The sequence below is a fragment of the Sinohyriopsis cumingii genome, chromosome 2 (genome assembly GCF_028554795.1).
Source record: "Sinohyriopsis cumingii isolate HCF-2022 chromosome 2, ASM2855479v2, whole genome shotgun sequence".
Taxonomy (NCBI): domain Eukaryota; kingdom Metazoa; phylum Mollusca; class Bivalvia; order Unionida; family Unionidae; genus Sinohyriopsis; species Sinohyriopsis cumingii.
In genome coordinates this window covers 131,890,268-131,903,643 of record NC_142962.1, presented here as the reverse complement: position 1 = coordinate 131,903,643, position 13,376 = coordinate 131,890,268, and the positions used below count along the sequence as shown (strand labels likewise).

The following is a 13,376-nucleotide window of genomic DNA, read 5'->3' as shown; positions in this document are numbered from 1 at the left end:
AGCTTCTATCAATTTAGTGATGGTCTTTCTCACCAACAGGTGCAAAGCTTTGTCCAGCTCGCACCTTATGCAGTCGAAATTCCAGGAAAGGTCCCAGAACTACCGACATTAACAGACTGGGAGTAATATTGTTCATGTTGGTCAAAAGTGCTCTTTCTCCTTCTTCAGATGAGTCTTACATGCGCAGTTGCAAACACTACATCGATTTCACAAATGCTTTAAAACTCCATACCACTTTTCTAGGTTTCAAATACCATTTTGGCACTTTCATTTCACATCTTTTTAACAACCAAACGCACAATCTACTATATCTGCCTATTTTTCGACTATTGGTTATGTTCACAAATTGAACAATATCCCTGATTCTTCTAATTCGTATGTGTCAAACTCAAGGCCCGCGGGCCACATCAGGCCCGGCGTACAATTATATCAGACCCGAGAGGTCTTGACCGGCGTACAATTATATCCGGCCCGAGAGAGAATTTTAGGCAAAAATATTTTTTAATGGCCCTGCGATATAAAGTGCAAATCAAATTCCCTAATTAGCAGCCTTGCCGAACGATAGGCTACCTGAGAGCGTTCTCGCTTCGATCAGAATAAGCGAAAATAAAAGTTGTGTAGTGAGTGGATGTTCGTCGTTACAGTAACCTAGCAACGTTCAGTTGCTCGTTTTGGATTGGCGCATAAGGAATGAAAGCAGTGTAGTGCCCGGATATTACATCACCTTTTCCCGTTACGGCTAACGTGATATCAATCAAGCGTCTGTCGGTAGATGCACAATCTTTTTTTTTAAATCAAATCTAGCCTTAAAATGGCCAAGAGAAAAATTGATTCTGAAAACAGAGCCTTTCAAAGCCTCTGGGAGGCTGAATATATGTTTACTGATATTGGCGGTAAACCTGTGTGTCTAATTTGTGGAGATAATGTGGCTGTGATCAAGGAATATAATCTGAGACGGCACTACGAGACTAAACATCAAGACAAGTTAAAAAGCCAGAATGCAGAGCAGAAGCTACAGAAGGTAGAAGAATTGAAGAGGAATCTAATATCACAGCAGACGTTTTTCGCCAAAGCAAAATCACAAACTGAAGCTGCTGTGAAAGCAAGTTTTATTGTGGCGGAGGAGATCGCAAAATCAGGCCGACCATTTACATAAGGAGAGTTTCTGAAGCGCTGCATGATGAAAGTGTGTGACGTCTTGTGTTCAGACAAAAAGCAGATGTTTGCAAATGTAAGCCTTAGCAGAAATACGGTTGCTGATCGGGTTTGTGACATGGCCACTGATGTGAAAACACAGCTGATCGAAAAAGGCAAAGACTTTGTTGCATTCTCCCTTGATGTCGATGAAAGTAATGACACGACTGACACTGCACAGCTCGCCATCTTCATCCGTGGAGTGGACTCCAGTTTGAATGTTACAGAAGAAATATTGGACATGAAATCCATGCATGGGACAACGACTAGGAAAAGACATTTTTGACAACGTATGTCAAAGTTTAACCAACATGAACCTGCCTTGGGACAAACTTGTTGGACTTACAACAGATGGAGCACCGGCGATGTGCGGCGAAAAAAGTGGACTAGTTGGAAGGATGCGGTTAAAGATGCAGGAGAACTGTACTGGTGAATTGATAGCATATCACTGCATCATACACCAAGGATCGCTGTGTGGTAAAGTCCTCAACATGGAAGGTGTAATGAGCACTGTAACACAAACCGTCAACTTTATCAGAGCCAAAGGTTTAAATCACCGCCAATTTCAGTCTTTTTTGCAGGAAATAGACTCAGAGTTCGGCGACATGCCTTATCATACAGAGGTGCGGTGGCTAAGTCGGGGAAAAGTTCTTAGTAGATTTTTCCAGCTGATCGAGGAAATCTGTCAATTCATGGACAGCAAAGGAAAAGACTCCACAGTTTTTCGGGATAAAAAGTGGAAATGTGAGTTGGCGTTTCTGTCTGACATAACCACTCATCTCAACGACTTAAACCTGCAGCTCCAGGGACGGGACCACTTGATCACTGATATGCATGATGCAGAGAAAGCATTTCAAATGAAGCTGCGCTTATGGGAGACACAAATGCACCAATGCAACTTGTCTCACTTTTCTTGTTGCCAAGCAATCTTGAACCAAGTCAACGCTATGGTATTTTCCAATGCACACTTTGCTGAAAAACTTAGCTTACTTCGCGCCGAGTTCGCACGGCGCTTTAGTGACTCTGAAGCACAGAAAAGTAATTTCGAGCTGTTTCGTAACCCATTTGCCATAGACGTGGAAACTGCACCTGTAAATTTGCAGATGGAGCTAATAGAGCTGCAGTGTAATGGGACACTAAAGGCAAAGTACGACACTGTGGGGCCTGCACAGTTCACTCGTTTCATTCCTGAAGAGATGCCCCAGCTTCGTCTACATGCGGCTCGAACCTTGAGCATGTTTGGTAGCACATATCTGTGTGAGCAGCTGTTTTCTGTGATGAAGATTAACAAAACATCACACAGGAGTCATCTCACTGATGAACACTTGCAGTCCATCATGAGAATCTCAATGACACAGAACATTACTCCCAACATAAACGAACTTGTAGCCAAGAAAAGATGCCAAACATCCAGCTCTGACAAATTGGTATAAGAGCGAAAATGGGTATGCCAATGATTCTTTTATTATTAAAACTTTTTTCTGTTTTAATTTATATTAATGTTTAAAAAAAGGTTTAATTTTCCGCTTATTGAATGTTTATCCTGTTCGGCCCGCAACCTTACGTGTGATTTGAGTTTTGGCCCGCTGAGCGATTGAGTTTGACACCCCTGTTCTAATTCCTTTCTTATTCAAAAGCGCCACCCCCACCCCTTTTTTTTCCTTTTTTTTCTTCATCTAAGCGTAATGCCACAAAATGCACAAGAGCAGTGCCCTGTCCATTTACCGAGGCAATATATACAACTGCGAGTGTATCATTTGGTTCCACTCTTCCTTACCTCTTGTGGCACGAGTTCCACCAAACCCTGCGCAAATCACTCCTGTGTGCCGTTTCAATCCTCAATTCTTCAAGACTCATCGTTTCGGAATAGGGGCAGCAAAGGTGGGTGCTAAGCAGACGTCTGTCAAACAGTCAGATTAGGGTCTTGGTCAGGTGGAGTGGAAGTCGATGCCTTTAATAAATATATCCGCCTGAGGAATAATTTCCAGTTTGCAATTCAGTACTGACCTCGGTTGTTTGGCACATTAACAGAGCACTTAATACTGACTTGTTCTGATTTTTCCATTTTTTTTTCTTCTTCTTCCATGTCTTGTGGGTATACAGACCGGTGCATCAGTACACATCGAACAGGCACTCCACTTCATATGGGTTCATTAAAGATGGGACAATCTTACGATATTTCATTCTTCTAGTGGTATGTGGTGACACTGAAGATCAACATTCAGGACTTGTCAGTCTGCACAACTCGGCAGCATGTCATAAATTGTTTGAAACACAGTTTCTTTGTTTCTGCATTGTTCAACTCTAGTACTTACGTTGTTTTTTTAATTCTATTTTCTATTATATGTTGTTTTGCCTTGCTCGACTGCTGCAGGGTCATCGTCATTTTGGGGCTACAAAGAGAGTGCTGGAAGTGTCTGAACGCTCTCTGTGTGGTGGAGGTCTGAGTGCAAAATTTATAGCACCTGAGCTTCATTAATTCCTTAAAGTAGTGTTAAAGATAGTATGATGAACTGTGCATAGAGAAGCTATGCAATTAAAGTAGTAACTTTACTATGCATTTTTATACTTTTTAATTCTGTTTTATATCTATGTGCAATCTTTATTGAAGTCACTAAAACTGGCCAGCAGTATCAGTCATGGAGTATGTTACTTTTGCTTCCCTAATTCTGATCTCTATGGACCCTCAACTTGCAGTTTCATTCATAGTTAAATTAACTGTCATCTAAGTCTTTCTGTCCCTCCTGCCACAAACAAACACCTAATCATACGTGAAATTATGTGGATTCAACGTCTATCGGCTTTATCGGTTTCTTTTTCCTTTTCGTTGGCCTGACTGTATTGTGTATACAAGACTAAAAACAAATGTAATTGTTTCAGTGTTGATAAGATTTTTAATTGTATAAGTATTATACGCTCCTACTCATATAATTGTTTCTCGTCCTGATAAAATACCAATGAAGGAAAATAATATCTACAATTATTTTATGCAAGGTCGAAAATTACTGGAAATAATCTTGATAATATATTTTTCACACTGCCCGCCAATAGACACTGATAACGTTATGACCAAGAAATTTGAAACTATTCTTAGACACTCGTTTATTCGAGCGGTAAGGATGATCGCTTCCGGTAGAAAATAACCAGTTTCAAATCCAACAAGATCTACATATTCTTTTCTTATTGTGCAATTATACTATTTGCAAGGAGCGTTATGTTACTGCTTATATTGGTATTTATATGCAATTTTTATTGTTGTTTGGCTTTTCTCAGCGATCATATGTTATGTGTATTTGTATTTTGTAATTGAACTTAGTCCAAAATCAAGTCAATGGTCTACCTGACTAGTGAAATTTATTTTGTAAACAACATAATACATAACAAATATTTATATATGGTTATAGATGAAATATTAAGATCGTTATTAATTGTAAATATGTTTACTTTAGTTTGAGATATAGATACAGTCTTGATTCTGACCTTAGAAGATTCTAGAAACGAAATTTTCCATTAAGATGACAGATTATTTCCATTAAATGGTATTCGAAACCTAGGTCAAGTGGAGGGATATATAAAGTTGTTTACTTTATGATTACTCATTCCAATTTTAACATCTGAAGTGGAATCAGTCTTGCTGTTGTCTTCAGTTTTTAATTTGGGTGCATTTATATATTTAAATTATTCACTGAAACTACATTTGCTCATTATTACCTTTTTTAACTAAACATTAATTTGGAATTATAGTGAATTCAGTCAAGAACATTTTGAATTACATTCTTGTGATACATTTAAAGACTGTTACCACATTGCCACATTCCATGCCGTTGTCACATTAGCACATTCGAGACTACAGGCATATCAGCACAGTAAATACTGAAATGTATTTAGAACGTCTCTGGAATTCATTTGGAACTCTGTACATTAGGACTTGCGATAGAACTGTTGTGATATAATTCACAATACTGTAAGTTCTTTATAAATTGTCGCTTTGTATTCTATGGAAATAAATTATTTGTTGAATTTTACTAAACTTTTCGGTTTTCGCTCTTTTCTGTTGCTGAGTTTAAGACCATAGAGTCGTAACAATATATTCTTCGCAAATATTCACAAAGCACAGCAGGCCATAAACGATAAACCGTTGATGTCGGACGGGATCAGTTAGAAAATTCGCTACTTCAGTCTGTAATACAGTGCAAACTAATTTGGTTATTACGAGTGAATAACGGATATATTTCATCACGTGGGTAAAAAAATACCTGTTTCACGAGTGGTGAAATGAATATCCGTTATTCACTTGTGTCAAGCAAATATCCTCTCTTTATAAATGGCTTTCTTCATATCTTGCTTATATGGGACACCTATATAAGTTCACAAATGTTGATGATGAACTTATGAAAGGGGAAAACTGCACATAGGGAGAAATACTCGGCCTAATATATATATATATATATATATATATATATATATATATATATATATATATATATATATATATATATATATATATATATATATATATATATATATATATATATATATATATATATATATGTGTGTGTGTGTGTGTGTGTGTGTGGTCAAACTGTAGTGACAGGAGCTGCGAGTACAGTGAATTATACATCAGATAATATTCTAACACAGTATTAACAAAAGTTTCAACAGACAAAACGATCGATAGGCGATACAGCTTTTTTCTTAGCTGGATGAATTTACAAGATATGAAATTAATTATACTTAGGCTGAAATATCATCAATTGATCCGTTTAAAGTAGAGTATTTCTCACAGCTTTTGATTTTACCAGAACTCTTTTAACTCTGAGAATTACAATATGATCAAGGACACTCAAAATATAATTTAAGGGAGATATGACCCCCACCCCACCCCTACCCCCACCCCACCCACCCCCACCTCCACCAACCCAATGATACAGGCATAAAACCAACATGAACTATGAAAACCACTTGAAAGGCTAGAACGTTGTCGCACAAATTTTGAACCGTATTTTCTTTCTTCAACTAATAAAAATTATCACAATGAAAGTAACTACAAATGAAATTCGACTTACCACAATCAGCTCCTTTAAACTTGTTATCTTAATTTCATGAGAATCTCACATGTCCACACTTGAAAACACATTTAACATATCGCTGGTCATATAAGGATAGAAGTGAAGAGAAGAAGAAACAAAACATCTTCACGAGAATTTCATAAAGTTAAAGTCAAACTAATTATGACTAGATTCCAAATCTGTAATTAATGAAGCACGAAATAGATTGAACTTATTCGCTCCACGACTTCTATACAATAGGTGAACTTTAATCCTTAGTGTCAGGTTATGGCTTGCGAAGAGTCAATGAAAACAAAGTCATTCACAATGCTATGAAAGCCCGGATCGAATTCACTGTTAGAAAGGGCAGTAATTGTCATTGCTTGAATAACCTTCATAATTTTATTGACTGGATAGTGAAAACGTAGCATGATGTTTCACCCAGTCACATTGTTCTGACACCAGTCTCACTAGTCCGAAACCTAACCTCTTAATGCTGAGCACCTAGCCAGGCAGCTGTAAGTACAAATTTTATAAGTCTTTGGTATGACTCGGCCGGGGTTCGAACCCGCGACATCCCACATCCGCGTCGGACACACTAACCACTAGTCCACCGGAGCGTAGTCTGTATTGAATGCAAATGCACCACGTTTCTGTATCAAATGACAGCAGTGACTGATGCCCAACCCGATATATGGTTTAGATAAATGGTTTAGAATTTTTTCCGTATACTGTTATATTGACTTACAAGTAGGGCAATATTTGTTGCTGAACGTGTCAGTAAACTACCGTGTACATTATATCCGCCCCCTATACCCGGTGTTGGGGCGAATGGGGGTGCGGTGGGCTTGAAACCCGGAATAGCACAGAACTGTGTAGCATTTTCTTTTAACAAGCGAAAGCTGTTTGTGTATGACCTATTGTGGTTCTTAATTGCTTGCTTGCTTTTATAACAAGCAACAGTAGTGGGCAGCGATTTCTAACAATAATTACTGCAAACAGTAACGCTGATCGCCATCGAAAACCCTAAGTTGCAGTTCGATATGTACTTTTTGAAATGAAATGTTGTCTTCATGCAAAGAAATTATGACACTTTATGTAATCAATGAATGTAATACAATTGTGGAATATAAATCAGCAAGATAAAAGAGAAAGTAAGGGTAAAATACTATATCGTAACAGCTAAATTGTATGCAACAACAGTATGTGATGGTCACAGTTTCTTCGCCCATTCCTTTCCCCAGCCTCGACCGCAGAAGGAACTACTTGAATTAGAAACAAATAATAACACTCGTAGAGTTGATCATTCTTATAACTATTCCTTTAATATGTATAACAAATATTTACTTTGAAAGGAATTTGCTATTCAAAACACACCTTAGTTTGCAAAAATTTAAGGATACAATTAAAAACAAAGATATTTTGACATTGATGGACACAACTCTGCTGTTTTATTCTCGGGGTGTTTTCCCCACTGAAATGGTATTACAATATAACGTCCTTGCATTACAAAAATGGAACTTGCCACGTTTTTACTGATCGCAAATAAAAGATTGGAGCGTGGACTTTTGTTGTCTCTCATTGCCCCTCCTCCTTCTCTCTCCTGCAGATAGGCCTTAATCATCCAACTTAACGCAAATGTTGTAAGACAAAGCTCATTCGGCCTTGGTTAGTCAAATTCCGCCTCCCCTACGCACACAATTCATTAAAAAATAAGGGCAGAAATAACGTCAAACAGTAGCGTACACCCGCGAGAACGGGGCGATTGCCTCTGGCGCCAGTGGTCTCGGGCGGCAAAACAGCTGATAAGATTTGTTCGAAAATGACCAAATTTGTGTGCTTGTAAATTTTTTACTATTGAATCCCGAACATTAATAAATTACAAACGCACCAATATAACAAGAATTTACAAACTCATTTCTGCTACTAGCGTGGTCTTCATGAACCAGCTGCTATCCATAAGCGCACCACCACACCCCACACACAAACACCCCGCTAATCCTCTTTGGCATCAAAGCGAGTGAGATTGATCCAGGCATTGATCAGTACTACCACCTGGGCACAAATCAGTTAAAATAGACGTATATCTTCGAATCCATCAGACAACTGCTAGTAGTTAAATTTATGGGTAGGGGTGTGGTGATGGGGGATTATATTTTCGTAAACACCTGCAGATATTGGTAATTTCAAATAACTCCGATTTCTTTAATATCAGCATTAGAATAAGTGTGTGTGTGTGTGTGTGTGTGTTGTGGCGAATAACCTGGTCATAAAGACGGTTTTCAAATGGTCCCATTGATTATAAGACAATCAGAGTATTTTTACCTGCATATACATGACACACACACTCATAAAGTCTATTTTCGGTTTGTCCCATTTATACAATAATCAATGTATACTTTTAACATGTATATAAATACCATATGTTCACAAAGAGGACTCTCAAACAGTAAAATGTATACAAAATTCACTTAAATTGTACCTGTGTATTAAAATTACCGGTTCATAAAGACCACTCTCAGATAGCCCCATTTACACCCCAAAAGCAATGCATTTTTACCTGTATACAAGGACCACATGCTTACGAAGATCACTTTCAGATACAAAAATCAATGTGTTATATATATATATATATATATATATATATATATATATATATATATATATATATATATATATATATATATATATATATATATAATACTACATGATCAAAAATGGACACTTAAAAATAAATAGTGACTTTTTACTTGTGAATAACGATCACACATGCTCGTCAAGATCGCGTTCAAATGGTCTAAAAAAAATTTTTAAGAAGGATGCTTTTTTACCAGTATACAAATATCACGTGCTTCAGAAGATCACTTTCAGAAGATTCGATTTATTTATATGAAAATCAATATATTTTAACATCACATTAAGACTGTTTACTCATAAAGACCATTTTCAGATGGCCGATTTTCTACAAAAGTCATTCTCTGCATATCAGAGGCGGCGTTAGGAGTACGCGGGGCCTGAGTATCAGTATCTCGATTGGTATGCTACTGCAAACACTGATTATGTCTAGACTAGATCAACTTTCGCGATTTGCGTGCATTACGTGCGGTCTGTATCAGTGTTTCCAATTTACCGGAGAATATAGCTTGACAAACTCATAAAGACGACCTTAGGCCTGAAGCGCGGGGCCCCCTCAAGAGCGGGGCCTGGGGGCGTTCGCTCCACTGGCCACCCCCAAACGCCGGTCCTGCTGCATATAACTATCACGTGTTTGTAAAGTCCACGTTTTGATCGATCCCTGGGTATCTTTATACATACACATTGTACTTATATTCAGCACTGTGCACTGTGTCACAGATTTCACTTCCGGATCAGCATCAATGCCTCATTACTCACTGAGCACTGTCACCGCAATACACCCAGGCAACCACACCATAATGCTCAGATTATAAAGAATATACACATACCTTTAAATCAATATAAAAATGACAACTCTTATATCACCATCAAAATGAGAGAGGTAAAATGCGTTGAAAATAGACTAGGACTATATTCCTGGGTATTGAACCACAGGCAATGATTGTGACCCTAATCCATAAGGCGGCGGAAGGATGCAAAGCCAGAATTATAATGTTTTGGGCCTTGGCTGTTGTAACATATATAATGCACTCCTAAGCTGATGCGGGTATTCCTGCAACTACTTCTGAGATTTTTTCATGACATGAACGATTTTCCGATCGGAACAGACTGTTTCTGCAGTTATGTCCCTTTATCATGCCACCAAGGGATTATTAAAGAAACTGCATACCCATCTTAACTCGAGTGTTCAACACGAATGCTTGTTTTTCTTTTTTCTTTCCCGTATTTAAATATGGATATTGAGTAGAAACGAGAAAAGCAGCAGACTGACACGCAGACAACATAATATACAACATAATCCCACATGGCGGGCGTGTAAAAATGTATTATGTGATACAGAAAACAACACATGGTACGTTCTGTCAGTCGATAAAACTAGTTGAAATGAGGAAGGAATATGAATCAGAGAGCGAGCCTAAACGAATTAAAAAGACATATAATAATAGAGTATAATGTTTGTACTGCTGGATACCGTGGGCGAGACTTAAGTACAAACAGGCGAGCTTGCACAATACCGAACAGTACAAACGTTTTAATTTGTTTATTAAGTACCACCTCCAAGTGCGTTTTTAATTGTCATTTATGAATTAAAAATGAAAGCTTTTGCATGAAATGACATTTAATGACGAATATTTGTTGAATGAATAAGTGGAATGGCATTTAGTCTTTGTAAACTGTTACGTCATACGGGTGGGAATTTATGAAATAGAATCAATGAATTCATTCTTAATAGCAAACACAGCACAACAGGTTTTTTTTTAAGAGTTTGTTCATTCCAAATTCAGATTAACGTGAATATACTTCATTCAATTGAAAGCTGAACGATGGGAACTTCATGTTATTGAAAAATGTAAAACTTTGTTACTACCAAAGAGTGGACCCGGGTGGCCGAGCGGTCTAAAGCGCTCGCCTTTACCGATCCCTGCCATCATTCCTCTGACCACTTATTTTCGAGTCTCGGGCTCAGCCAACGTGGGTATGCGAAAATACTTGCTAGCTGCTTTCCGTGCATCGGTGATTCTTCCCGAGCTATTCCTGGACTATTTCTCCACCAGTCATATCGTCCCCCATGGCTCAGCATAGTAGGACCTTGAGTAATGAAAGGCTTCAGATCGGAGTAGGAGAACGATACCTAATATAGACTGGCTAAGTATTATGTAATAAAAATTAATTTCACACCCAACCCCTACATTTTGATATCAGTAATAAGAGACATGTTACTACAGATTAGATGAATTTGTTCTTAAGGAGTTTGCTGACTTCCATTGGAACAAAATTACGTTATCAAGAAGCGTCCACTACTGTTGATTAGCAGTAGATTGGGTAACTGTTTGTGCCACAACTATTGGACTAAAAAATTACATTGGCTCTGGTTTGACAAGGACCGAAAGTAGAAGGAGGAGAACGTTGCATGCGATCACCAAAATGCAACCTTTAAATGTTCATCAAGTATGAATAACTGTTATAGGCTCGTGGGAGTAGCAATAACCGTTACTTCGTGGGCTTTAATTCTCAAGAATAAAGGTCTCCCGGCGAGTGAGCGATAAACTCTCTTGATAGGGAATGAATACCATCTCGAGATGGTGCATGTTGAGCTATCAGCTAAGCACATTAAGAAAAGAAAGAGCCGGTGCATAATCTTTCTTCTCCCTTTTGAAGATACCAAATTGATCCTAAGTACCCTAACTAGGCAAAAGTAGTATATCTCCATCATTCCCAGTACATATCAAACTGAGACTGGGCACCTATATAGAAGATGGCAGTATTGGTGAAAGTTGATTTTTTTAAATAAAAAAAACCGCTGACAACCTGGTTTCCATAAATGTGAAACAGAGTCGTAATTTCTACTAAACCCAAAACTCCCCTTCTATATGTATGTAGCGTATGTAGTACACATTTTCTCCAAGCTGAAGCTACACCTAGGAAACTGATGGTTTTAAACGCGAGATTTTAAAACAAGGCTTCATTTAAATGTTCATAACGGGGTTTTGTCAAGGCTCACAAAACACACGAAAAAATCCATTTTGGTATCAAAGAATGTGATAAAAATCTCTGCAACTCCAAGAACTTAATAAAAAACCGCGAAGTAAGGATCTGAGCCAATGGCACGACCTTTGGAGAATTTAAGTGTATTTGAAAGAGTTGCCCTATAATTTTTGATTGTAGAGACCGAACAAGCTCTCTCCTCAAGGAGGAAGAGTAGAAAATCTGCTCTCGCAGAAAAAGATTCAAAGCTAGGATTGACGCGTTTCCTAGTGCACCAATCACAAAAGAGTATCCACTTTATTACATTGACCTTTGAGGTAGATTGTTTCCGGACCCGGACGATGCAGTGTGAGCTTAAGTAAAGGAGTAAGAGTAAATCAGTTCTGGACATGGCCCTTGAAAGTCTTTCCAAACATCGTGTATCACCTTGTCAAAGGAACCTATCTGTTCATCTTCTACCAACGGGTTAGGAAATCCTACCGGAGGATGAACTCAAAATTAACGAGAATCTGAAAGTATAGACAGCACAGCAGCATCCCGATTCCAACTTTGTGATCTATGCAGGACCGTAAGAACCGGAACAATCCCTCATCGGGCAAAACCAGAAAGGAGGAACATTGGCGTTTCGTGACTCCTTGTGGGGAGTGCTTGGACCGTCTTTAATAATTGTCTTTTCTAAACGGCTACGTTTCTTGCCCGTCCATGGGTTGTTTATAGTCGGTGGAGGCGGGAGGTGAGCGGCACTTTTGATCATAATCTTTGAGGCTATAACTCTTAGAGAATGCACACCCTCTTTACCAGCAAATGTGCTGGTTCTCCCCCTTTTATTCGGGTGAACGCACTCGATCTCTACAGATCTTTACTGTCCTACGTGAAGATCTGACAGCGACCGCTTAGGGGTTATGTTCTAGTGACGTGTTATTACCATAATCACTAATTTTATTAGCCAATTCCATTAAATATTATGTCTGCGCGTTTCAAAGACTGAGCAATACGGCTGAAGAGTATCGAACGATTTGATTCACTTTCAGATTTCTGAAATCTTCATTCATGTTGGCTAATTCAAAGGTCACCAGAACAATAACCCCTAAGAAGTCGCGGTCAGATTTTCAAATAGGACAGTGGAAATCTGACTTTAATCAGGTTTTAAAAAATGCAGAAATATTAACTTGGGTTAATCCAATTTAACTTTTATCTTAACTATTTTCCTCCCAATTTAAGATCTCAAAACTCATGTGCTAACCGTAAACAGTGAATTTTGACGACTCGCTAAACATTTTCCCTTTCCTACAAGATTGTTCCCTAACTTAAGAGGGAAAGGTAGTGTCGAGGGTTCGTTGTGACAAAATAATAGCATTAAGGACAATTGAAAGTATTGTACTGAGGGATAATGTTCACTGATCAATTCGGATATGCATTCAAGGTCCTGAACAGCAATACAACATTGCTGATGGGTAGTTTTCCTCTCAAGCGATAATTTTTTTTTTGTATTGGATAATGTCAGCCTGAATC

The 13,376-nt window shown here is 38.2% G+C and overlaps 1 pseudogene; it reads left to right on the top strand.

The window, feature by feature from the left end:
• The first annotated feature begins 811 nt into the window (after window positions 1–811).
• LOC149805855 (general transcription factor II-I repeat domain-containing protein 2 pseudogene) lies at window positions 812–2,627 on the top strand (annotated as a pseudogene).
• Window positions 2,628–13,376: the final 10,749 nt, after the last annotated feature.